Source organism: Cylas formicarius, unplaced genomic scaffold, assembly GCF_029955315.1.
Source record: "Cylas formicarius isolate icCylForm1 unplaced genomic scaffold, icCylForm1.1 PGA_scaffold_6__28_contigs__length_40554024, whole genome shotgun sequence".
NCBI classification, from domain to species: domain Eukaryota; kingdom Metazoa; phylum Arthropoda; class Insecta; order Coleoptera; family Brentidae; genus Cylas; species Cylas formicarius.
Genome location: NW_026844347.1, coordinates 24,158,079 through 24,183,731, shown reverse-complemented (window position 1 = coordinate 24,183,731; position 25,653 = coordinate 24,158,079). Strand labels below are relative to the sequence as shown.

The 25,653-nt window shown below is 34.2% G+C and overlaps 1 protein-coding gene across 1 annotated transcript in view; it reads right to left on the bottom strand.

The window, feature by feature from the left end:
• Window positions 1-20,276, bottom strand: part of LOC132703297 (titin-like) — a 91,332-nt gene extending 71,056 nt beyond the window's left edge. The window contains exon 1 of the mRNA XM_060672457.1: window positions 20,224-20,276. The gene's annotated coding sequence lies outside the window, so the exon portion shown is untranslated. The remainder of the gene's footprint in view (window positions 1-20,223) is intronic.
• Between the last annotated feature and the right edge of the window lie 5,377 nt (window positions 20,277-25,653).

Here is a 25,653-nt window from a genome sequence, read left to right as displayed (position 1 = left end):
AATGGAGGGCACAGAATTTGATGTTATGGCAGAGGTGGTATCTTCTATCCTATATCTTGCAGCCCCGACATATAACACAGGTGCTTCCGAATGGCAAGGTGAGAGAGACCCTTTTCTATTTCCTATTTGCACGGTTAAGAAATCCTGTATATGGTGCTAGGTGCTTTTGAGATGTGGACTTGGAGACCATTGCTTCGAATTTCCAGGACAGTTTATAGCACCACCGTTGCTTTTTTTAATGTAATCAAACCCAAACAGCGTCTTTGGAGTATATTTTACTCGTTAAGGGAGAGCATTAGGGCCGGCGTCGATGTTACATATATCTGTAATGTTAGGCTGCTATCACAAGGAAAACTCTTCAAGAAACGACACTGCCAGGCAGCCCAGCTGATGGCCGTGGCCGATGAAGAAGTATCGTGGATCGAATTGTCCGAGCTGTTGAAGCTCTACGACCCCTACACATCTGTTAAAATTTTTTTGATGATACCATAGAAATTCATCCCTATTTTTAAATTTTAAATCATTTGAAGATCATATAATACAGCAAGATATTGCTTATAAAAGTAAGTTTATACTATTAAAAGAACCACAGTCCACAAAAAAATAATTTCGTAGTTTCTAACATTTAAATCCTCTTTGAAAGGCGCTGTGACCAGTTGTGACGTCAATTCGCTCGTAAGACTACGCACCAGCTGGACGGTGGCACAGAGAAACAATTAAAGAACGACAACGCGTTCTTCTTTTTGGTTTTAATTTTAGTCTTGATCATGTGGCTTGCTTTTGTTATCTTGTCTTTAGTATCAAGAAGAAAGTTCTGAAAATACAGAAATGAAAATGAATTTACCTTTAGTGGATATTTTTCTGGTTTTTACATACAAGACACCGAAAGTTTTTCTTTTTAGTTTAAAATTTTCTAGTTTGAAAATTCAAATGGAACTTCAAATAAAAATTAAAATTATTCAACAAAAAAAAAACAAGTTCGCAGTTGAACATGTTGTTAAGGCTAAGATGACATAATGTTAACAGGAAACTATTTTCTAGTAGGCGAATAAAATGTTTATCTGCCGTTTTACGGGTTGTACTCAAACACGATGACACGATTTGTAATACTGATTTTGTGTTGCTTCCATTATTATCATGTCAAGCATACTAAGCACAAACTACAAACTGGGGTAGATTAAATATAAACACACCTTTACACGAATCAAAAATAAACGTAAATAATATAATGCTCGGCCTATAACCTGAGAATAATACTATAACATGTCGCTGTATCGATCGAAAAGCAGCGGTGTGACGTCATGATCATTCCCGCGTCGTTTAAAAGGAATAGCCCGGAGTCCTAACTTTAATTATTTATTGCAACTTAAATATTGGGTTTTGATAATTGGTTTGCGTTATTTCTGTACATAAACAAATATATTAAAGAAATAAAAAAAAGTTCCCTATTTGTTCATTCGGAGCTATAGAATGGACATATTACTGCTAGGGCAAAATGCTTAGTAACTCGTAAACAGAACACTCAGTATAAAATGTTTTGAAATTCTCTCATTTCGCATAAAAAGTTGCATAGGAAGTTGCATACTTTTTACAAACACTCTCTGTCCCATAAGTGTTCCCATAAGATGACTTGTTTGACACACCCTGTACAGCGGTTTGTTTATTCGTGGTTAATTCTGCTTTGTGCGATTTTGTTTGCGAAAAAAGACAGGGGACTTTTTTAATATCCGAAAGATAAGGCTAGTTTGTAGAAATAATCGGAGAGGTCGGGCTTCGAAGGAATGTTCTTCACTAAAATGGTTCAACGCTAGTACAAATTAATATCAGGAAACTAACCAAAATGAGAAACCGTAAAGCCTGCATTTGAGTAATTAACAGTCGATGATAGTCATAAATAGATGCGGTTTCGCGCGCCGCCGATACATTTTGGTCCTAGGAACTAATAAATTCACTTCCTAGCGGCTTTACGATGCAATAAAAGAGATTGAACTGTAGTATGCGCGCATTCAAAGTGTTTTTTAGGGCTCGTACCGAACACATTTACGATTTTACGTTTTCAGATAAATTACATTCTTCATTCCGCCATAAATTTTATGGTTTAGTATCTATCTTATGTATTTATTACAAGTTTGCATTTGCGTTATGGAGTGTTAATTTGTGGTCGCTTGCTGACCATCGTTGTACATATCAATGAATATCTTGCGATTCGCTATTGCGGGACGTGCGGATCGCGTTCATTCATCAAGCATTATTTGTTGCCGCTCGTTTCGCACCTATATTGCTGTGGGAAGCACCACTTCCGTATACTGTAGTGGGAAATTTTTGTTTGCCATTAATTTTCCGCGCTTATGTGGAAACGTAAGCAAGACTGGTACCGATTGTAACGAATAGTTATTTGCATACCTAGGGAAGCAAGAAAGTGAATTTTATATGATTTTTTCTACCTCCTGTAACCATTTTATGAATGTGAATGCTATTTTTTTCTCATATCCCAGGACTATGAGTGGGAAGGGTGCGTATTATTAGTTTATTAGGTGTTATAATAGTTTGCCGAACAATACAAAAACAATTAGATTATTATTATTATTATTATTATTTAAATGTTTAAATGTTTAAATGATCTATCCGCGAGCTTTCAAGCTACCAATTGGGAACCTTTGTTAAACATGAAAGAAGACCCATCAATCTTAACAAACAATCTGCTCCTTGTCTACACCGCGAACATTGAACAGCATTTTAAAGTTGTCGAGCGAAACAATTCCTTTCGGCCCCCGGTATCTTGGTTCGACCGTAACCTCAGAAATAAGAAGGATCTAAAAACTAAATGTCGAATATACTCCACACCCGACACATGGACAAAGTACAGACAGGCGAATGCTAACTATAAAAAACTAATTAAAGAAACTAAATCAAAGGCCTATTCCAGCTTTATATCCAAATCTACCAAAATGAGCAAAAGCTGTTGGGCCTTAATCAATCATGAAACCAATCGATCATCCAGAGTCACGCCCAACTCGATCACGCCCAATGAGTTCAACCTCTTTTTCTCCAAGGTGGTCGAGGATCTAATCTCAACTATTAGAAAATCCAATGATCCTTATGCGTATTTAAAGAAATTCTCTACCAGTAAATCTTTCTTTTTGAGTCCGGTTTCATAAAACGAAATACATGAAACTGTCATGAGCATGAGCAATTCAAATTCCACTGACTGCTTCGGCATAAATTCAAAAATACTGAAACACACCATAGAGCACATTGTGGGCCCTCTGACGGCTTTAACTAATGCAGTGTTCTCAAGTGGCGAATTTCCATCGCAGCTGAAACTATCGAAAATAATTCCTGTTTATAAAAAAGGAGACAATCACATTCCGAATAACTTTTGGCCCATTGCAATCATCCCTATCTTTGGAAAAGTGATCGAAAAAGCCTTAAAAACCCGCCTTTCACGATTTTTTGATAACCACAAACTTCTGAGCGACTCTCAGTTCGGCTTTCGTGAAAAGAAATCCACAACCCATGCGCTCATAGAATTTGTGAGCAGGGTGATCCAGGGGTATGATGATGGTGAGATTTCGAAGGCCCTGTTGTATGATCTTACAAAGGCTTTTGACTGTGTTGACCACGTCGTACTATTGAATAAATTAGAGTTTTACGGCGTCAGGGGTATCCCTCTACAATTAATAGAGTGACTCTAGACAGCAGGTTTCAGTACGTTGAGAGTAGTGTCGTGTCCAGCGATAGCGTTCTCCCAGTAGTCTCCGGCGTGCCTCAGGACTCGGTACTGGGGCCTCTGCTCTTCATTATTTACATAAATGATCTGCCGCTGTCCATACCCAATGCAAACGTGACCCTGTTCGCAGATGACACTGCCATTCTTTCAAAGGCTAGGAATCATAACATGCTTACTGAAAACGTTCATGAGACTGTGAGGGCCCTTCAGCAGTGGTTCTCTGCAAACAATCTAGTTCTTAACCAACAAAAAACTCAAGAACTCACTTTCTCTTGTATCAAAGTAGACTTTCTTCATCAAGACAATATTACTCTACTGGGATTTGTCATTGACAGAAATCTGTCATGGACCGGCCAAATCGACGAAGTCTGCGCCACACTGTCCCGGCGTTTGTTCCTGTTACGGCATCTCAGCCACTGTTTAAAAAAATTGGCCCTAAGAACGGCCTACTTCGGTCTACTGCATAGTGTGTTGTCTTACGGTGTTGTGTTGTGGGGTGGGGTAAAATACTTGGAAAAAGCTTTTCGTTTGCAAAAGCAGGCCATGCGGCTACTTAGCGGCGCTGGTCCGCGTGAACACTGCAGACCCATCTTCGCGGATATGAAGATTATGACGCTGCCCTCTACCTACATCTACAGATCTGTTTTATACATTTATGATAATGCTGATTCTTATCGCACACTAACTAGCAGACATGAGTATAACAACAGGCAAGGCGATTCGATCGCCCTACCGTACTCCAGACTGACGTCCTCGCAAACTAATAAAATCAATGTTAAATTATACAATGTTCTGCCGAGCAGCCTTAAATATCTACCAACCAGACAATTTAAGCAGAAAATGAAAATTTTCTTTATAGAGAATCCCTTTTATGGCACCGATGAATATCTTGAGCTGCTTAAGCATACGAATATTTAATAATTTGTGACTTTGTTATCTATATGTTTACTTTTCACTTTATGTATTATTTACATCTTATCTATTATCTTGAAGTATTTTGTATAATTTAGTGCAATTTGTGTGTACTTTACACTGCGATAACCAATGTAATTGCCATACTCTTGACGTACCAATTGTTGTTCTTGTGACTTATCTGAATGGTTAATAAAATTCTATTCTATTATTATTATTATTATTATTATTATTATTATTATTATTATTATTATTATTGTTGTTGTTGTTGTTGTTGTTGTAGAATAAATCACATGGGTCCATCGTTCGATGTTTTAGTCCAACCGAGAAAGTGAATATTATATAATCTTTTCTACTATCTGCTGTGACCATTTTATGTATCCATTGGAGAACTGTTAATACATCTTCAGTATGTTACAACAAATTACTGACACCTGCCAGAATGGTTCAAGATAGAATAAATCACATTAAGTGGCGTTGCTATGGTAACAAGAATATGTTTTCTTCAGAAATCGGAACCCACGCATCGCCTAACCAGTAACCAATCTCTTATCAGTATATTCTTTCAGAAAAAAAAATTGATAGTTCTGTAGATGAAGATGGTATTCCACCAGATATTAGCTTATCGACAATAATTATTGTTAAATAAATTTGTTCGCAGAAAGGACAGATCAAGAATTAATAGAAAGATATTGTTCTAGTTTTTCAAGGTGTGCCTACACCTGAAAAAACAATTCTTTGAAGCAAATGCAGCATGTCGCAATCCTGTATAAATATAAAGTAAAATGTCAACATTAATTTCCCTAAAATAGCAGCCAGGTTTCTGATTGCTATGAGAAAACATGCGGTGGTGAAAATATCTGCCAGCGCAAAACACCAAACAACTTGGAACTGACTGTCTCAAGCAAATCGAATCGAATCGAAACGATGACACCCAGGCAACAACATTTCTTGCCAATATGCTAAGAATGCCAAACCGTAACCGTAATTTTATAATAAATTAAGTTTTTCAATTGAGTGAACTAAGCTAAGACATAAAGTAAAACGTAACCAAAGGAACTCGGCTGTGGTAGAATGAAGAAAAACATAAAACAAAGTGCCATTTTCTTCGCTACTTCTGGAGTCAAAAATGACGTTTTATAAGAGAGTTGTAAAAAAACATTTTTTTAATTAATCTGCAAAATGGAAGTAATTTCCGATGTGAACGATAGCATTTTTCTAATTCCTTCAGTTAGTTTGGCCTACCCTTTTTAAAATTTGTGGCTCCCCCCCAAGTTACTACCGTCATCTCTTTAGTGTCAATTCTAAGAGAAACGGAATGAATTAACGTAGTCTAGAGGGATAGAAAATATTTTACGATACCAATGACATCCCCGTATTCTTTTCTAATAAACGGGCTCCTAGAGTCCTTAAAATTAATAACAAAATGACTTCAAATAACATTGCTTGACCAATACCACTAGAAAGGGGAAATGTGTCAGACAAATCAATCTTTAGTTCTATTTCAGATTTGATAAACTAGGTTAAATAAGCGTTAGTTGTTAGGTTTTCTCTCCAAAAATCAACACATAATCTCATAAAATAAGTGTTAAGATCATAACATTTCATTTATTTTGGACAATGACAACAGAAATGTGTAATATTTTTCTTGCGAAACCAGATTTGTTATAATGTAGTAAAAGTAAGTAAAGTAAGGGCACACAGAAGCTTCAATTTTCATTTCGAAAAGTTGAAAAAAAATATATGCTCAACTTTTGTTAATTCCTTGGTAGGAAACCGTAGCAGATAAATGTTACATTTTCGTGACCGTCCAGCAATTGAGATTATTGGTAAAACGAATCCTGTCAAATATCAAATTTTGTAAACACTAAAATTTAGATGTTGATATGTTTTTACCTAATTTGTTCATTAAAATAATATGAACTAAAAGTTCAGATTTTCACGAAATTATATATTTTTACATGACAATTGTAAAAGTCACCTCAGTTCAATTTTTGAAAGAAGCTGAAATTGGTTTCTTGTCTATTCATTAAAATAACTATATTTCTGATAAAAAAGACGACTTATACCATAGACCATTCATCAGAATTAGGCAATCATATAACAAAAATCAGCAAGCAAGAGTCAACATTTTATACCAAATTTTTTCATTTTTTTCAATAGTAGTAAAATTTGTAATTAGACACACTTGCAGGCCAAAATTTAACGCATGAAGATATGTATCACCCAAAATTACAATAAAATGATAATAAATGGACTTCTTTCTAAATAATTATCGGAATTTAATTCTAAAAATATAAAGAAAATGTTTTGGTCTGTCTCCGATATTATCCGTTCTCCTATGTGTCGGTCGCGTGTATCTCTGAAGTGAGGAAAGTTGACAACGCCGCGCGAAAATGACCTCCAGCAAGGCCGACGGAATAATCTAACGAAACAAATTAAACGTCGAATAAAAATTTTACACATCATTTGCATTATTTAACAAAAATAGATTGCAAAAGCGGATGGCGTGTGACTGATTCATCGGTTATTTTCTTCTTCGCGCTTACGCTATTTAATTTCTTATTAATGATATTGGCGTTTAATAGAAGGATTCGAATCTTCTGTTAGCGGTTTTATATTCACGATAAATATTTTCATTTCCTAGAAGGCGCCAATTAGATTGAGATTGCGTTTGGGGTTATTTCTGGACAGTGATCGAAGTAGTCGGATTTTGAGGTTTCCGCCAGTGATATCACTATTTTATTTTGACGATAAACAGGCGGTTGTTGTTAATAAACAAATTACGTGGATTGTGTAAGGTGAGTTTACTGCTGGTTAAACCCATTGACCCCTTTTTTGAAAAAAAAAAATTAATAATAGTTTTTTTGTACACATACCGTATATTTGATGCATGGTCCGCGACATTTGCAATAAATATACATACTTTTCGCCCATGTTCTGCAACAAATTCTTTGACTATCGAATATATGTTTTTAATTTAAGTTTTTAGTAATTTAGAAGGGACGTATAAACGAAGGCGGTAACATCTTGCATAACTTAAATAGATAGTTTTGGTTAGTTAGTTAATTTAGAACTCAATTTTATTTACAGATTCTACGGAAAAAATGCAGAGTAAAATGTTGCCGATTAAATAAACCTCACTTTTCCAGTGGATAGTGGAAAGCTTTGTTTCAATTCTCCTTATACCGATCTCCTTCCCCTTATATAATACAAACCTTCATACAAGATCAAACATGTTGTCACATAACTTTTGAAGACAAAAATGACTGCAATGGAAAACAGAAACAAGATTTCACCTAAGTTGATTTCAGTTTATAAAGTTTACAATATAATTTTAGCATTCACAAAAGAAATGATATTTGCTATAGAAATAGAAATAGAAATTGTAATACCTAGTATATGTTTTATAATATTTTGTTGGATAACATTTTTGTTCTGGTCAGTTCATAAGTAATCAGGCGACATGATTTTTTTTTTGAATTTGCTTAGAGCTATTCATTTTTATTGCATTTGTACCAATGAAAACATAGTTTAGCAAGGTCTCTTATACGACAGCGTGGCGTGCATCGTCAGTAAAGTGAATTTGAACGGGGAGATATTAGAGGTATTAGCCGCATACGTGGTAGAGACACCGGACCTTTAAAACTAACCAGACGCGTTATTGTTTGTGGGTTCATGATTGTAGAAGTCTGTTGAAGACGTGGAGGGAGACACTAACTTCAATTTTGCATAAAGCGCGAGACTGCACTTACTACAGTTGGAAACAGATCTCACCTATAGCTTTTTCGGAGAGGAAAATGAATTTTAAATTCTATATTATTGGCCTATTGAGTTGCTTTACCACTGCAATTAGTAGAAACTGCGACAATCTTATGTAACCCTTTTCCGTGCCTCTCAAGATCACCAGACTTTTCGCCTGTTAAACATGTTTAGGATATGATAGGTAAAAGGCTGAGTCGGTCTTCACATCTTGTACTAATTCATATTAATCCAAAACATTAATAGGATATATTTTTTCTACGCTCTACTCAAAAATACCTAATTAAGCCAGTGTGATCACGCCTGAGCAAAATGTGTCACATTAAGATGTTAGTTTCGTTAAACAGTTTGGCGAGCCACTTCGGAAGTTTCCCGTACTTTGCCCACTGATTCGGGAGTGATCAGCTGCTTTCGGTAAATTTAGAACACTAACAGTGGTCCGTCCGTTCTGATAGGCACGTATACTATGATAAGTTCTTCAGTCACCCTTGCCAAATCAAACTAGTGGCTAAAGTGGCGTTTATCAAACTATACAACTATACAAACAATACACATACATACTGTTTACTGTACATTTACTGGTTACTGTAATTTATTTGTCAAGTAATATAGCGATTTCGGAAAGTTTTTGCATAGTTCTATTTTGTTTTGGTGTGTTTATGTTTTATATTTATATATATATTATTATATTTTTTTATTATTCTAATGTCGGACTTGCTGAGTTTTTTTGAGCAATTTGAAAATAATATGAGTTTGTTTACTAATAGTCAAGTCACCTGGATGTAACGTTTGACACAAAACTCTCCTTCAGAAATCGCGTCGATGAAGCCTGTGTAGATGCACTCAAAATGCTGGGATTAATAGTGAGAAATTCTAGAGATTTTGCAAGGGAACATACTTTAAAACTGTTATACTATAGTTCTGTTGGTTTTTACTCGGCTAGGGGAATGCTAGAGAGTGATTGATTGTGTTTAAGGTTCCCTCACTGTTGAATCGTAGGAGGAACATTTCATTTAAATTTTTATATAAATTTTGCAATTCATTAATAGACTGCCCTGAGTTGCTGAGCCAGATGAACTTTTACGTTCCTTCAACGCCTTCGTTTCATCTAGTAACTCCAAGAACCAATTTATTGATCAAAGATCCTCTCTAGCACTTGAGGAAATTATTGAATGACTTCTGTAATGATATCGATATTTTTTGTCTCTCTCTAGCACTCTAACACTAGACAAAATTACTTAATGACTTCTGTAATGATATCGTTCTTAGTCGTTCATAGTTTAACATATCAATTAAACATTATTACTATATTCACTATAACTTTGCTGTCTTCTAAATGGATGTTAATCTGTGAGACAATAAAGATTATTATTATTATTATTATTATTACTATTATTATTATTGTTATTATGATTATTATTATCATTATTATATTATTATTATATATTATATATATATTGAATAAAAACCTTTCCCAAGATTAATTTCTCCAATTTCGAATACAATAAATTTTTCAAAATGGAAATAAAAGTTATTATATTACTATACAATCTAACCAGCGACACTGAAATAAAGTTACATCTGGCAACATCGAATCGATTCCAACCGTCCCAACAAACCCAGTTCAACCTGCGTTCGAAACATTTTTTGTAGCTTCTTTCAGTTATACTGTTATGTGGCAATTATTTTACAAGAAAAAAAATCCTCGCGGTGCTACAGCCTTTACAAGAATGCGGCTAATCGCTTTTTCGTTTAGAACGATTTTTTTTTTACCCATAGGCCGTGGAAATGACCACTCCAAAAACCTGCCCGTCCATCATCCACAAACTAATGTGACCCGAATATTTCGCATTTTTCATTTCGCTGTGGCATTTTTTAATTAATATCGCGATATATTTTCGACGGATTGACCGCAGGGTGTATTGTTTGTTTACATATTTTTTGGATGGCGCTTCGTAGCTTCCGTGAGAACTGGAAAAGTGGTGTGCTTAAATGAGTTAAGAGTGTTTGCATACAATTATTATTATTATTGTTTATTGTTCAAATTTTAAATTAATTCATACAACAAGAAGCTCAAATTACTTAAAAAATTCCTTAACAAACTACAACAAAAATAAAAAAAGACAATTTATCACATAAGAAAATAAAATATTTAAAAAATAATAGATATTTTGACTAAACATGAAAAATATGAATGAACTGGCGAAGCACCAACAAATTCGCAACCAGATCCAAAGTTATTTAAACATCATAAATGCTCTCCGATGTTTCTGTAATTATTTCTATGGTTGGTTAAAGATGAAAAAATTATTTTTTTGTATATTTTGAATGGAAGTAAATTAAATTGCTCAAATTACTGAGTTATTTCCGCAGAAAATTATATACTAAAACTAAATAATTTACTTTTGTCATAGGTGCGCGAATTCAAAGTTTTTTTTATTTAAATTTATTTGGTGTTTATGGATGCAGTTAACAGTATTAGCAGAAAAAAATTAAAATTAAAATTATCATTTGGAAATCATATAAAATTAAACATCAATTAGTAGCAGATATGCGTTTACTTTCACTTAGCAGCGCACTTAGCAGTTCCTAATATAAAAACTAGAAAAGAATATAGATTTTCTACTCCCTACTCTTAAATAACCAATTCCCTAATCAGGTGTACCGCGAGCCACTTTGGGCGTCTCGTGTACTTTACTCACAGGTTTGGAAAATTTTAAACATTTCAAGTATTTTGAAATTTTGTAAAAATATATCCAAAAAATAATGGTGGTAGAAAAAGTATAGTATATATGTAACACGTTGATAAACTTATAATATACTATGCTATACTATTCATAAACTGTTTTCTACTTCTTACTTCAGCCTGCTGCGATCAATGGGATATTTTTGATAGATATTTAAAACACTGAAAAAATTGTAGTATAGACTTCCAAATTTGACGGTTTATGGTTATTGAACTGCCGATCGATATACTTCTCTAACGCAACAATTTTTTCGTTTGTATTGGCTGGTTGAAATCATTACATTTTTATTTAGTCATTTTTATAACACTGTACGAATTTACAACGATTTCCTTTAACAACAAATACAGTTGCTTACATTTTTGAAACTGTTTGCCCAAAAATCTCTTCGAGAAGCAGGAGGTTAAATTTTTAGTTGTTACTCCATTCCCATTGTTTTACTTATCTAATACTTTTTATTAGAAATGAAAGATTATCAGCTCCAGAAATGGTACCTGTAAGGTTGAGATTTCTTGCAACTAGATGACGTTTTTGCTCAACAGCTAGTAAAGACATCAATAAAATATTCATGTTCGATTATTCAAAATAAACAGATTTCCAACATGTGTTGGGGCTCAGGATTGAACCCAAAGGACATTTTCATTTTAATGCCCAAACAATTTGTGAGTATCAGTAAAAAATTTGAGACATTTTCTGTCCATGGTCAAGATCGCGTTTTAAAAATGGACAATTCGTTGAAAATCTATTGCTGGATGATAGTGATACGTGATTGCTTCGCGCTATAATCTAATAAAGTCTGAAGAATGTCTATACACGAGGCACAAATTAGAACGAGAAATCCTATGGCGAGACGTGATGAGATGTTGTGGAGTTTTAAAATGTGACCCTATATTAGCATTAAGAATTAAATTAAAAAGTTGAATCAACTATTATTTTATGCACAGCTCTTCATGCATGTTAAGCTGATATCGAATTAGGAAATATAATTGGTCCTGAGATACAACCCGGTTTCGAAAATATGTACTGCTGTACGTCAAGTCATGATGAGTAATAATGTACAAAAAATTAAAATGTATCATATTATTAGGTATTTAACTGATATTAATTTTTTTCTTCCCTTGAAACGGCTAATCTTTCGTAAATTGACTTTTTGGTGATTTATATGTTCAGGTGTTCCTTTTCAAGAACCTCTATTTGGCTAATTTGGCTTTGTTTGTAGCAGACGCATTAATTTTGTTAGTTAAACCTTTATTTTATAAAAAGACAATACCACTTTATTACCTTTATTATACTAAAAAGAAACTAAAAATAGTAGTTCCAACATAATTCGATCGCAGTTTCGCGATGCTGATGCCATCAAAATTAGCGAAATCCAGCTGGAGTATTTAAGATTTTGAAGCGGTGCTTCGGTCAATGGTGTTTTCATACCTATTCCGGTAACCCCTCCCAAGTGCGGTTGTTATAATTCTCAGGAGCTTGATGACAGCCACACCTCTTCCGAAAGCAGGTACCAGCTAGTTGTGATATATTGGAATCGTCCTCATGGAAATTTTACTACAAGCTTGGAGTGTGGCGTTGAAATGATTGGTCCCCTATAATATTGTTCTTTTAACAAGTCCACAAGAGTTGAGCATAATCAACGCAATGCTGGAGCTGAACTAAAAACTCGACGCTTAAAATTTACATGACCCCCATTATTGACTCAAATCAACCAGCTAAACTTTTGAGGTATTTCCAGTGCCAAACAGCTCAATTAATTGCGGTTATGAGGTTTCCACAAGCGGACGGACTGCGTCAATGTACGTCATAGCTTGCACAACGCCCGTTAATTACAGCCTCTTGGGCTAAAATCAATATGCCGGATACGGGGAAACTAAATTCAATCCCAACGTATATCTCATTTATTCATGTGTACCCGTGGGGTATGCGCGCTCACACATTTACACACGTTCGCTGGATGCCATTCCACCCGGATGCCTCTCACCCCGTTTGGACGTCTGCGTACATAACCGGAATGGCAAATATCTGCCGGCAATTAGGCGTTACATGATACCCTCGCCGGTAACGGCTTCTATTTAATCGCGATAATATCAAGGTGTCTCGTGATGTGGTTGGGGTTAACATAAACGCCTTATGGCACATAGGGGTTTGACAATAAGTACAATATTTACCATGAATTGAAATGTGGGAGCTAATCTATAGTTTAACAAATTACGAAATGAGTCCTCGAAAAACTGTCTACAAACTGACAGCCAACAGCCAACATAAAAAACTGAATGGGGATAGAACTTTGTACGTGGAGATAATATAATAATATGTAATATAATATATATAATATAATAACCAGTTTCAGTTAATATTCCACAAACTCCCCAGCTAAGGTTTTAAATTATTTTATAAGGCAACCATACTGTTGTATTTAAGTTTCAGGCTGCTACCTCATAGTTTCAAGTATTTATTTCAATGCACATGTCTAAATGGACAAGGAAATATAAGAATGGGTAGCCAGTATATACGACTTTTCTGTGCTCCTCAGGATTCTATATCTTGTCATTGGCGAGCTATACATCGACTCTGGCAATATCGACGACGTTTGCGCTGCCTTCTATAGACGATTTGTTCAGGACACAGTATTCAGGTCAGGGTTAGTTTACTGATAGCTTGTTATGGTTTGTAGGAGCACAGAGACGATTTTAACACAAATAGATGGATCCCAAAATAAAGTCGCAGATTATATGGTGAAATGATGTGTAAATGTTTGTGTAATCCATGATTCGCTTCTATATAATTCTACAATAGAAATGAGAACCAAAAGCTAGGTATTTCCTTATCACAGTTAACTAGTAAATTGTTATTCTTCAATGCCAATTAAGGGATATTCCAACGTACACTGGATGGAGTCTCTCACAAGCTGGGTTAAATATAGGTCAAAAACATAAAGCTAATTAAAAAAAAAATGAGTGAATACAGACCACAGCTTTTTTTATCCAACAAATTAAAAACAGACGACACACATGAAAAACAATTATGTAAGAATAATATAAATTCATAATTGTCAAGGTGGTTCAGGTGAACCCCAGTGGTCGACAGGAGACTACGTAGGTCTACCTTGACTGTCTGAAACTGAACAGTTTCAGACTGCGCTCTGAAAAAGACAACAGCATGTCATCACCCGACCCAGGAGAAACCCAAAAGATGTGTACCTACAAGTACTACGACCTGAGGAAGTTTCTTAAAAAAAAAAATTATATGAAATTTATATGGAATATAATATAGAGCAAATCTAGCTGCAAGGCGTCAACCGGAGCTAGCTAAATTTTGAATGTGGTCTATAAGAAAAAAGTCCGGAAATCGCTAGAATTTACAATTTATTTATTGCGTAACAGAAAAAAGGCGAAAAGAAATAGCACAAAATTGATCTGATATAGTTTAAAGTTTAGGTTTGTTTCAAATTGTAAATGAGAGTTAAGCGGATGCTGGTCATTAATCTCTATTGATTTCTAACGTATCTAAAAGATCAAGTTTTTTGTCTTTGTCGCAAATGCGCAGGACCCTTATGCTCCTTATGCTTCTATTAAATTAGCAATATGCAAACTGAAAGGTCCCAAATAGAAATTAGATTCGCCTATTTGTCTAACCTTTCGACAGTGCCACGTTCGTTTCTATCGTCAGAGCCCGTCGATACCCGATTCTCTTTGTTGGCGGGGACGATCGATTTTCGGTTTCGGATTATTTTTCGCAAATTTAAGAGATTTCTGAAATAAGGTTTTTAATTACTTTGTTGCTAGTGTTTCTATACAATCTCTTATTTTAATTGCATAGCACTCCGTTTATCATCAGCAGGAATTTCTTGAGCGGCTTTGCCTTACTTAAATATCTCTGAACATTTTATTTTTCTTCATTATTCAAAAATTAAAGAATACAAATCTGTAGAATATTCTTATTTTTTATGTTATGAATAAAAAAAGACGGAAATTTGATTAAGATTTTAATTCTATACGACAACGGGCTGAAGAAAATTCTAACTGAATTCAAATAAGTTAAAACCGTAATTATACTACACCAACTCTCAGCATAAGGAAATCAAAATTTTATCTTCTATGTGCAGCTTTATTAACTGTTTGTGCCTTTACGTTGCACCGCGCCTCTCGCTTTGGGGGATGAAAGTGTAGGGTTGCTCCCTCGCGATGATGCACGAGTCAAATTCTTTGTATGCCGACATATCCGCACGTACCCGAAGGAAGTAAAGTAAAGGGGAGAAAACCATTCGCTTCCAGATCTCCCGACAAGCCAAAATTTAATTTGATTAATCGAAGGTGAAATCCTTATTGATCTTTGCCTGTCTGGGTAGGGAAGCTATCAATTTTAAGATTGTATTTTACTCTGGTCCAGAAAATTTTGTACCCGAAAGGAATTGTGTATCACGGTTCAAGTAGTTTTCATATTGCAAATTGGAAGACCGAAATCCAAACCGAAATGATGATTGAAAATAGTACTGTTTACTCTATAACATGCTTAATACTCAATCAATAAATCAAGCTGTATTATCGTTGGGTAAGTGTTCGGAAAAATTAAAAAATCCTCTTGAAATTTTTGTGATTTCTATATCGAATGTTGAAATTAATCCAATTGTCTATGAATTGTGCTATTAAGTTGTATATAAGGATAAAGATTGACCTAGTCATTAAAAGTGTTAATAGAAATAAAAGATTCTTTCTTAAATTTACTCTGATTCATTTTTTCCACTCCCTGCTCTAGGATGTCCAATTATGTGCCGATTCGGCATGCTTCAAGTATCAGTATCACTAAAGATTGTCGCGACTAAGGTACTTTAGTCACGTGGCTAGAGCGACCGCTGTTTTGAAAAATGTACACAAAAGCTAGTCTTAGAGAAAGTATAATGTGCAACACTTTTAGAAACTGCATCAGACACTCGTTTATTAGGCAATCGCTCAAAAATGAAACTCATACTTCACGGATATGACACTTTAACATTTGTTGCATAATATATTATTTCTAAAGTCGTTTTGTAAATCCTATCCCAGGATTCGGTAGCTAAAGTCAAATAAGTTGAACACCACAAGAGTAATTATCCGTCGGAGTTAGATTGTTTTGAAAGTAGTGGCAGATGTTTTTGATTAATTTGCAAAATTTTAAGCCCAATTCAGCAAACCGCCTTTGAGAATCAGACAAAGTGTATAAAACGTGTATTAATCACTTTTAAGAGCATTGTTGTATGCGGGAAAGACCCAGATGAAATTACCCGCAGTCTGCTATCTTACTACGAAACGAAGGTGACAAATTACCCGCGGAAGTAAATTTACAGTTAAAACCTTTTGTTGTGACTGCGGCTAGAAGACGTAAATAATTTTGCGTTCATAACATTAGTCCCGTCTCAGATGCACTTAACGACAACATTTAAGTACACGCGGATTAAAAGCTTTCGAATGAACATTTTTTGGGACTGTTCGCTTAAATATATGCAAAAACCTCTTCGATCTAAAATCTAAAACTAAAAATGATTTACATCCTCACTTCGTAAGCGAGTCCGAGGGATACATATGATGATAGACTGTCATTTATTTGTGAGATGCATAAAATTAAGTTGTTAACAAAATGCGATAAGCTGCTACCACGTCGGGTGACATCAGTAAATTAAAAATAATTATGATAAACAGAAAAAAAATTGCTAATAAATTTGCGGTTTCTGTTAAGTCGAATGTCGAATTCTGACAAATCAATATTTTTGCCAGAATTATTATTTTTAGAGATCCACTTAACCAAATGTATATATATATATATATATATATATATATATATATATATATATATATATATATATATATATATATATTCTCACGTATTGATTCACGGATGGAAAAATGTGATGACACTATATTCCGGGATATCATCCGTTCGCTCGTTGAACTCCGACTGGAATCCTGCATCCGACTGGAATCCTGCAAATCTTGCATCCGACTGGAATCCTGCAGACGTTTCGCCAAAATCTCACTTGGCATCTTCAATGCTCGCGTTCCGAAAACACTTCGAACACTCCAGGATTCCAGTCGGATGCAAGATTTGCAGGATTCCAGTCGGATGCAGGATTCCAGTCGGAGTTCAACGAGCGAACGGATGATATCCCGGAATATAGTGTCATCATATATATATATATATATATATATATATATATATATATATATATATATATATATATATATATATATATATATATATATATATATATATATATATATATATATATATATATATATATATTTTTTTTTTGTGTAATAAAAATAGTGAACGTGACAACTTCATAAAACTAGGTAGTGAAGCTATGGCAAACAATCGCAAAATTGTCTACAAACCTTTCGAGGAACTTAATCATGAATATATTATAACAAATTAATTTCAAACAAGATAGCAACGTCATTGAACAATTTATTTTCTGTACGGTATTTACGTAACTTATAATAATTTTTTTTCAACAATATGAGATCAACGTCAACGAGAATAACGTCATAGAGACTTTGGATTCGGATAGGATATCAGTGTTTCACGAATAAAAAGCAAACATAAAATATCCAAAAGCTATAAAGATCTATAAGAATTTTGTAACTTTGCTACTCTTATTTATTATTTCATGAAGTGGCAGAAACGACGTAAGCGTTTTCTTGCGAAAGTAATTCCTCAGGTTCAGGAATTAGAGCCCTGGTTGCCAAAAAATCTAGTTCCTTTCTAGTATATCGCTGTTGTTATTGCTTAATAATTCTTGTATATCTGTAAGTTTATGTTATAAATATATATTGTTTTTTTGCATTTACGGAGTTTCAAACTTGCCGAATTATTTCAAAATGGAAAGAAAGTGCATGTTAACGCCAACAATATAAAGAACTAGACACGAGAAAGTTTCAGTGCATACAGTCTCATCAATTGTACAACATTGTACAACAGATGGATTTTTGCTCCATTAATTTATCTACAATTATTACTGATGTACCTTGCTAAGACTTTTTATTTAATTTTACAGCTGTGTTTAATGCCGTTCCAACAAACAAAAAGTTTGTCATTGTCTAAAATTAGAACCTAAGTTAACTTTTCAAATAGGCATATGAATTGATATTCATATAGAACATTGATTAATTTTAAAACATGCTTAGGTTAAATATACAAATCCAAATAAGTAGTGTTAATAAATGGGAAAATATGTTTAGAATGATTGGACATCACTTTTAATTCTGAACAATTTCGCCTAATAGCATTTTGCTCAGTATTTTTGCAATTTTAGGACCTACCTTGTACACCGCTGACTTGCAACCGTTTCAAGTGAACATAAAATAGTTGTCAAACGTTTCGACAGTATTTCAGTGCAGCAATTAATAAAAAAAAACTCCCTATTGTGGCGCACTTACGCGACCACACCATATAAAAACGCTAGACAGAATTAGTAAATGTTTCTCAAAAGATGAACAAACAAAATTTATTGTCTCATTATTATCATCATGTAACACTTCCTTAAGAATAACAAATTTTGGATATTGACCATAGATAGGAGAGTTAATTAAATAGATAGCCTTTCTTTACAAATTGCCTATAATAGTAGCCAAAACTAAAAACTTTGGTATTCCCAATCCACTGCTTCCCAGACTTTTGTCTCATAGTTGACCATTGGGGGTCACCTCGACCACTTTGGAAAGACTTAGAAACCTTAGTGAAACCAAAATCAAAATTACTTGTCAGTCCGAAGTTATCTTTAAACCTTTTTTATTAAAACTTATAGAAAATTTTTTATATTCAACATTACATTACAAACATGTTTGAACCTTCCATTTTTTTATTCGACAATTGTTAATAGTTAATCGGAAGGCGAGAGCGCATAATTTGATAAATAAAAAAACGGGATAAATTATACATCCTGTATACGGTAATGTGTGAAAAACTGAAGAACGTAATTATTATTAATTATATTATTTACAGTTGTCTCAAAAAAAAAAAACAAAATTGCAAGCAAATCTTCATTAAACAGTTCAAGAATAGATGTTTAATTTTGTTACATTCATTGAACACACTTTCAGTAAAAAGTGGACAAAAATGTTGACACAAATTTTCTTTTTTTTTTATTATTTAGGAAGGAAGGAAAATTCGGGTTTTTTTAGGAAATACGCTATATATTTTTTCTACTCCCGTCTGTAAAATACCTAATTACCCACCTATCTAACGTGCGGAAAGCGTCACTTTACCATGTCAGTTTCGTTTCCTATGCATGAGAGGCACTTCGGACACTTCCGGGATTTTACCGCACGGATTTGGGAACAATCGGATGTTTGAGACATTTCCCATGCTTTGAATTTTGACGTTTGTTAATTCTGATGGTCAGGTCAGTGAATGTATTCCAGTTGTTTTGCGAAAAGGTACCCAAAAACTAACGGTCGTAGAAAAAGTATAGTATGCAACAAGTTCGGTAGATTTTTAACTCACTCGTTTATTAAAAAGTCGCTCCGCTCGTGTCAATTAAACTCGTGAGTCAAATGCGGTTTACCGCACTTGCATAATATACTATTTACGTAGGAAATGTTATTTATATACGGGGCGTTTCGAAAACATGCGCCGAATCTCAGCTGGAGGTTTTCCACTCCCCATAAAAAGGTCAAATAATCGTAGGTTCAGAAATGCTTAGTTTCCAAGATAGTGTTCAATATTTAAAAGAATAAAAACGACGAGGCTGATGGTGATCATTGTCATCATTTTCTATGTATGAATGAATGAATTTATGGTGCACATCACTTTAACAATATTGTTCCCTACGCTTCCTCCCAGGGGGCAATGGATTTTACAATTTTTATCTAGTTAAATCAAAATTAGCCCTTTACCATTATAAATGACGTTGCCAAATTATTTTTATTATTTTGAATAATTGTTTTATCAACCAATATAGCTAATACTTGGTTTTTAATGTAACATTTGTGTTGCTTATTAAATACGATACTTACAACAATATGCTTCTATAATTTTAAAATTTTCCGAACAAAATACCGACAAAATACAGTCTGAAAAATTATTCTCGTGACATACCTTTAAAATCGAATAACGACCATTGCGTAGACGAGCTCAAAACGCGAGCACTGTCTAGTCTTTCACCTGAAGACGCGATAGACGCGGAAACCGATTGCCGGTTTGATAGTTTTTTCAGCGTCGGTTTCTCTTGGAGACGCCGGTTAACGACGGCACGCGAGAGCAACAGATCGGCGGCGAGCGTCTCGACGGAGGATTTAGTGCCGGAAGAGTCGCCCTCGGGCAGGCGCGTGACGTCCCGCAATTCGAACACCGTCGTCGGGCTTCTGGCCCCCGTCTCGACCGTGCACCACCACCCCAAATTACACGAGACGATGAAACAATAAATCTTAACTTAACGAAAAATGTAAAAGGCCGAATGGCTTTCCAAGAGTGAAAATAAATTTTAAAAAACGCTTTTCTCTAGAACCAGATGCACCGACAATTTTTTTATTACCGATTCTTCAATATACGGTTTAACTTCAAAATAACAAAATCTTCAACATAAATTATGATTTTGCCCATGTTAACTATTAACTGAATATTTTTTTTACAGTTTCAATTTCCTCAAAAAACGAGTTTTCTGTCATTGGGAAAATGACTATGATTGATTTTTGAATATACAGCCATGAAACCAAATAAAAAAGTGTAAGCGCTGTCTCAAAAATTAAATTCTTAATTAAATACTTTCTTATCTAAACTGGTCTAAACCTACTCTGTTATAAAAAAAACTGGACTATGAAACTTTAGTCAGCTTACCATATCCATATTCCAGTGATTCGTTATTTCATGAGAGCATAATATATATATATATATATATATATATATATATATATATATATATATATATATATATATATATATATATATATATATATATATATATATATATTATAATATATATTGGTTGCATATGCAGATGGGATTACGTTCCTGAAGAATTGTAAAAATCAAACCACGTATCACAGGGTAATTTCAACACGTCCAAGAACTATGACACTCTTAATAATGAGCAGAACTTCTAGCACTGAACTAAATTGAAAGACAACATTGGTCAGTAATTTACTACCATTACACCAAATCAATATTGTACTAGAAATATATTTTTTCACAAACTCATACTTTTATTACCTTTGAACTTGTAACAGAAGGACCAAATATTTGCCGAGTATATATATCGCAATCGATTAAAAAGTTTCGCAGACTACTGGTGCTTATTCCGAAAGATCTGGGGTAAGCGTCTGGACGAATGATTCCACCACCGGAGAAACGTGAAGCAATTTTGGTTAACGATGTTTTTCTTCCGCTTGTCGTAAATATAGAACTTTCAGAAATATAAAGACTTTTTGTTTACGCTGAAGCACCCAAAAATGTATTTATTATTTAAATTGTATTACCGATCCAAATTTTTGCCTGTTTCAACAAATTTTACTATGCATTTCGTTGATTAACTCACACTCTTTCTTTTTATTTCTTTTAATCTTGCATTTACATCTTTCGCATGGCTTAACCATCATTCTCTTAAAACAAGCACCTAATACCTATTTTGTTGTTTTCTTTTTTGGATTTCCATATATTATTACCTATTACAGAAGAATTCCATGTACATGCCCCAACGATTTCGATTTGGTGCAGAACTATTGTAAGTAAGTGGATAGATAAAAATAAAACGAAGGACGTAGTTGTGTTAATTTTAAATTGACTTGAAATAGTTCTTATTTCCTAGTTTGCTATCTTTATAACACGGTACCCTCAAAACAACAAAAGTTGTCAATATGATTTAGAACCTCCTATTTACTGCCAGTGGAAACAATTCCAGCAATCTCTAGTAGACTTTTTTACCCATTATCTATTGATAATTCGCAACTTTAAGGAACGTATTCATAAATTTGAGTATTTACTAAATTTATTTTATTAACTGATAACATTGCTATATCAAATATTAGTTTCTTGCTTAAACTGAACCTTTCGGGTGTGGTTGGAGAATAGCTCTCAGAAACGCAGGCCAAAATTGTTCCCTTGTTCATCCACAATATCAAAGACAAAATAATTAGACCACAAATTTTCCATTTTCATTTATTAAAGCACATTTGTTTGGATAATTGTTGCCCTATATAATTTAAATTAGTAAGTACGCAATCCAAGGTATATTCAATTGATATGGAGGGATATATTTAAGATAACGATTATGAAATGTAAAAAGCACTCATGTAAAAATTGAATTTTCGGTTTTTGTCTGTCTTGCCTAGGCAAGATTTCGCAACAGTTAGTTTTCAGTTTTCAGTGCTATAAAAACGCGTAGTACCAACCTGTTTATTTTTAGTCGGTGAAACTTACCGCTTAAATTCATTGCACGTGAAAGCAACGGTGCAGTCTGTCCTATCCCGCGAAAAACAAAACTTCTATCGAACCAAAGGGGATTTTCCGAGATGTTAAGCGGATGCAGGGGCCCAGTAACTACTTTATCATGTTTCCCCTCTTTCTGAGCGTACTTTCTTAGTATAAATCATGCACGTCGACGAAACTCAAAGCGAGAGTTCTAAATATTTTAGAGAAGGCTTCGCTTTATAGACGAACTGTTGGATGTAGTATGGCATTTTAATTTGTTATCAAAGACTCCTTATAAATGAAACGCAAGCACGATTGTTCGAAATTGATCGATAATAAGTAGGGAATAAAACAATTTTATTACATAAACAGTTTTGGTTTATTAGAGTTCCAATTGTATTTAAAGGCTTATCCAAATAAACAGTTAGGATATTCTTAATCGCTTCCATTCTACAATAATAATCAAATGTGATTCATAAGGTGAGATAAGGGAAGAACATTTAAATTTTATAAATGCAAAGGTGCAACCACTAATAACCATCAGTGAATATGAATTTTTCGCTAAAACTAAAAAAAAAAACAACTGTACAATATGAAATGAGATATATTTCCCAAAGTTCACTATTAATAAATATGTTTTAGACTAAACATAACATAACATAGACTCTGCATATTGAAAACGAAGAGTTCAAATGGAAATTCCATTTCGCAAAATCACTCAAACAATACTATAATACAATGCCCAGGAACAAATTGGGTATGGTCATAGGCATTGTGGCTGGTCATTGCTTAACAATTCATGTAAAATGTAGGCAGAAACACGGAGAGCATGCGAACAGGAGTATATTCTGTGAGAATGCCCTAGCCTCGTTTAAACAAGAACCAATGCTGGACGAACCACACCTTTCGACTATCGAAACTCAGGGAGACCACTCTTCGAGTGGCCATAGGTTATTTGATAGGTTGAGTCTTCTGTCTAAGAGAAGGCACAACTAACCTGTTGAGATGTTGTGTCCTTCAGATGCAGTTAAATGTGGATGAAATCTCAAGTTCGCAGTCGTCACTAATTATTGCATCTGTTAAACATTAATTTACTGGTACTGTAAAATGCTCGTTTTAACTCAATAAATTCAAATAAAAACTACCTGATCGAGAACAATTTTACAAATGATTAATTAATTAATTTTACAATTTTATACTTTCGACAACCAAAATTAATTAAAATGGCCGCTTTTCGGCTTGTGCTTCTCAAAATCTCTCTAGTTGTTTGCCCAGGAGAGATGGAAAAGTCCGTCAGTTTTTCGAGCCTACCTCAATGTCCACTCCAATGCCCAGAGATAAAACCAAACTAACTAACCAAAAACTACCGTTGTGCAAAACGAAACGTGCAGTTTCAACAATTTTAGCTTGACTAGGCTACAGAACCAAATCAATCGACAGATTTTTAGGTCATTCGATATACATCTCTCCTCTTGTTTTTGTTTCTACGGCAATACTAAAAAATTTCCGCTGTCATAAAACTCTGCCTGTAGTGCTGTTATGAAATCTATTTTTCGGTGACATATTCCTTAACAAACACCCGTGCTCACGGAGTCGGCAACGAAAGGTCATAATTCAAAGAGGGCACACCGCGCGATCCGTGTTAAATCTACCTAAACAAATTTACATAATCGTTTTCCCCATAAATAAGGAATCTAAAATAATTTATTATGCTAATGGAACCGTATATAAGAAATTACTTGTTATGATTTATTAAAATACTTTAATTTGTATACGAGCAATCCAAACTTGTATGCAACAGTTTTTGTCGCCGTACACGCGTTTACACGGCCTACGACTTGGACTAACTAATGGTCAGTCAAATTGGGCCACAGCATGAAATGGACTGATTAGGAGCAACCAAAAAATACACCGGTTTAGGTTAGTTTAGGTCAAACATTGTCACAACCTCAACCGAAAGACTACCATAAGTAGGAGAATTCGTTAAGGATTTGGTTATTCTAACAGCGTGCCAATAATTAATTATCAAAATAATAAATAACGTTTATGCTTTTATAAAAGTCATTATTCACAATTCAATTAGTTGGGACGACATTAAATATTGTTGCTTTTATGCAATCCCCTAAACCCCAAAATACAAGCAGTTCCCTATACACGATCCTGATTATATAAACATTTATTAAAATGAATTAATATCGAATAAATATATAGTAGGGATGCCAAAAAAACGTGCAAGGCCGAAGAGAAAAAGTTATGGAAAAGCTAGTTAATGCGATAGAAAAACTAACAAACAAATTTAAACAAATATGTAAAAATAAATAATGTCCTCGGTCATCAAAGATCTGTTGCCTAAAGTTTCCCCGAAAAGCAGTTAATAAGGTGACTGATCTAAGTTGGAGAGGTTGAATCAGGTTTGGAGACAAATGAATATTTGAGGTACGAGGCAGTTTCTCAAAAATATATTGGCGTTTTGGAGAATTATAATTTTTTTTAATTCAAACTAAGAACTCTGAGCTAGAGAATTGCTCAGACTGAACTTGATAGCTGTGTTTAACCCATCTCTAATGAGAGTAGACAATCCGGAGATTATCGAACGACTTTTGGATTAACCAGTCTACGCGACATGATAATGATTTATGATTGATGACCTCTTGAATCACTTCTAAAGTTTTCCTAACAAAATTGCAATTGATAAAATTTTGCGTCTGATCTTAAATGCAAAGTCATTTTGTTAGGGGGCTTCAAAATTAATGTTTTTGGAAGTAATGCTACTGCAGTGCTACAGCCTGTTATATGTTCCCACAAAATACTAACTCTGGTCAATAAAAAATATATTTTTCTTCCATGAGCTGCAGATCCAACAGATTTATCATCCAATAGGTATAAATATGATGCGTACATACCACACCTTAAACTTGCAAAGGATAGAAAAGAGATAAAATTGCTAAAATTGCATAGTGCTGCGACACATCAATGATTTTTCTAGCTAACTTCTAGATATACTTTTCTTAGATGGTTGATCGCAGTTTTTATATCAGGAAGCATAGTTATCAACCGTTGACAACTGCTTATTTATTGATAGGTATACATAAAATATGGGATTCTTTACACCATTGTTAAATG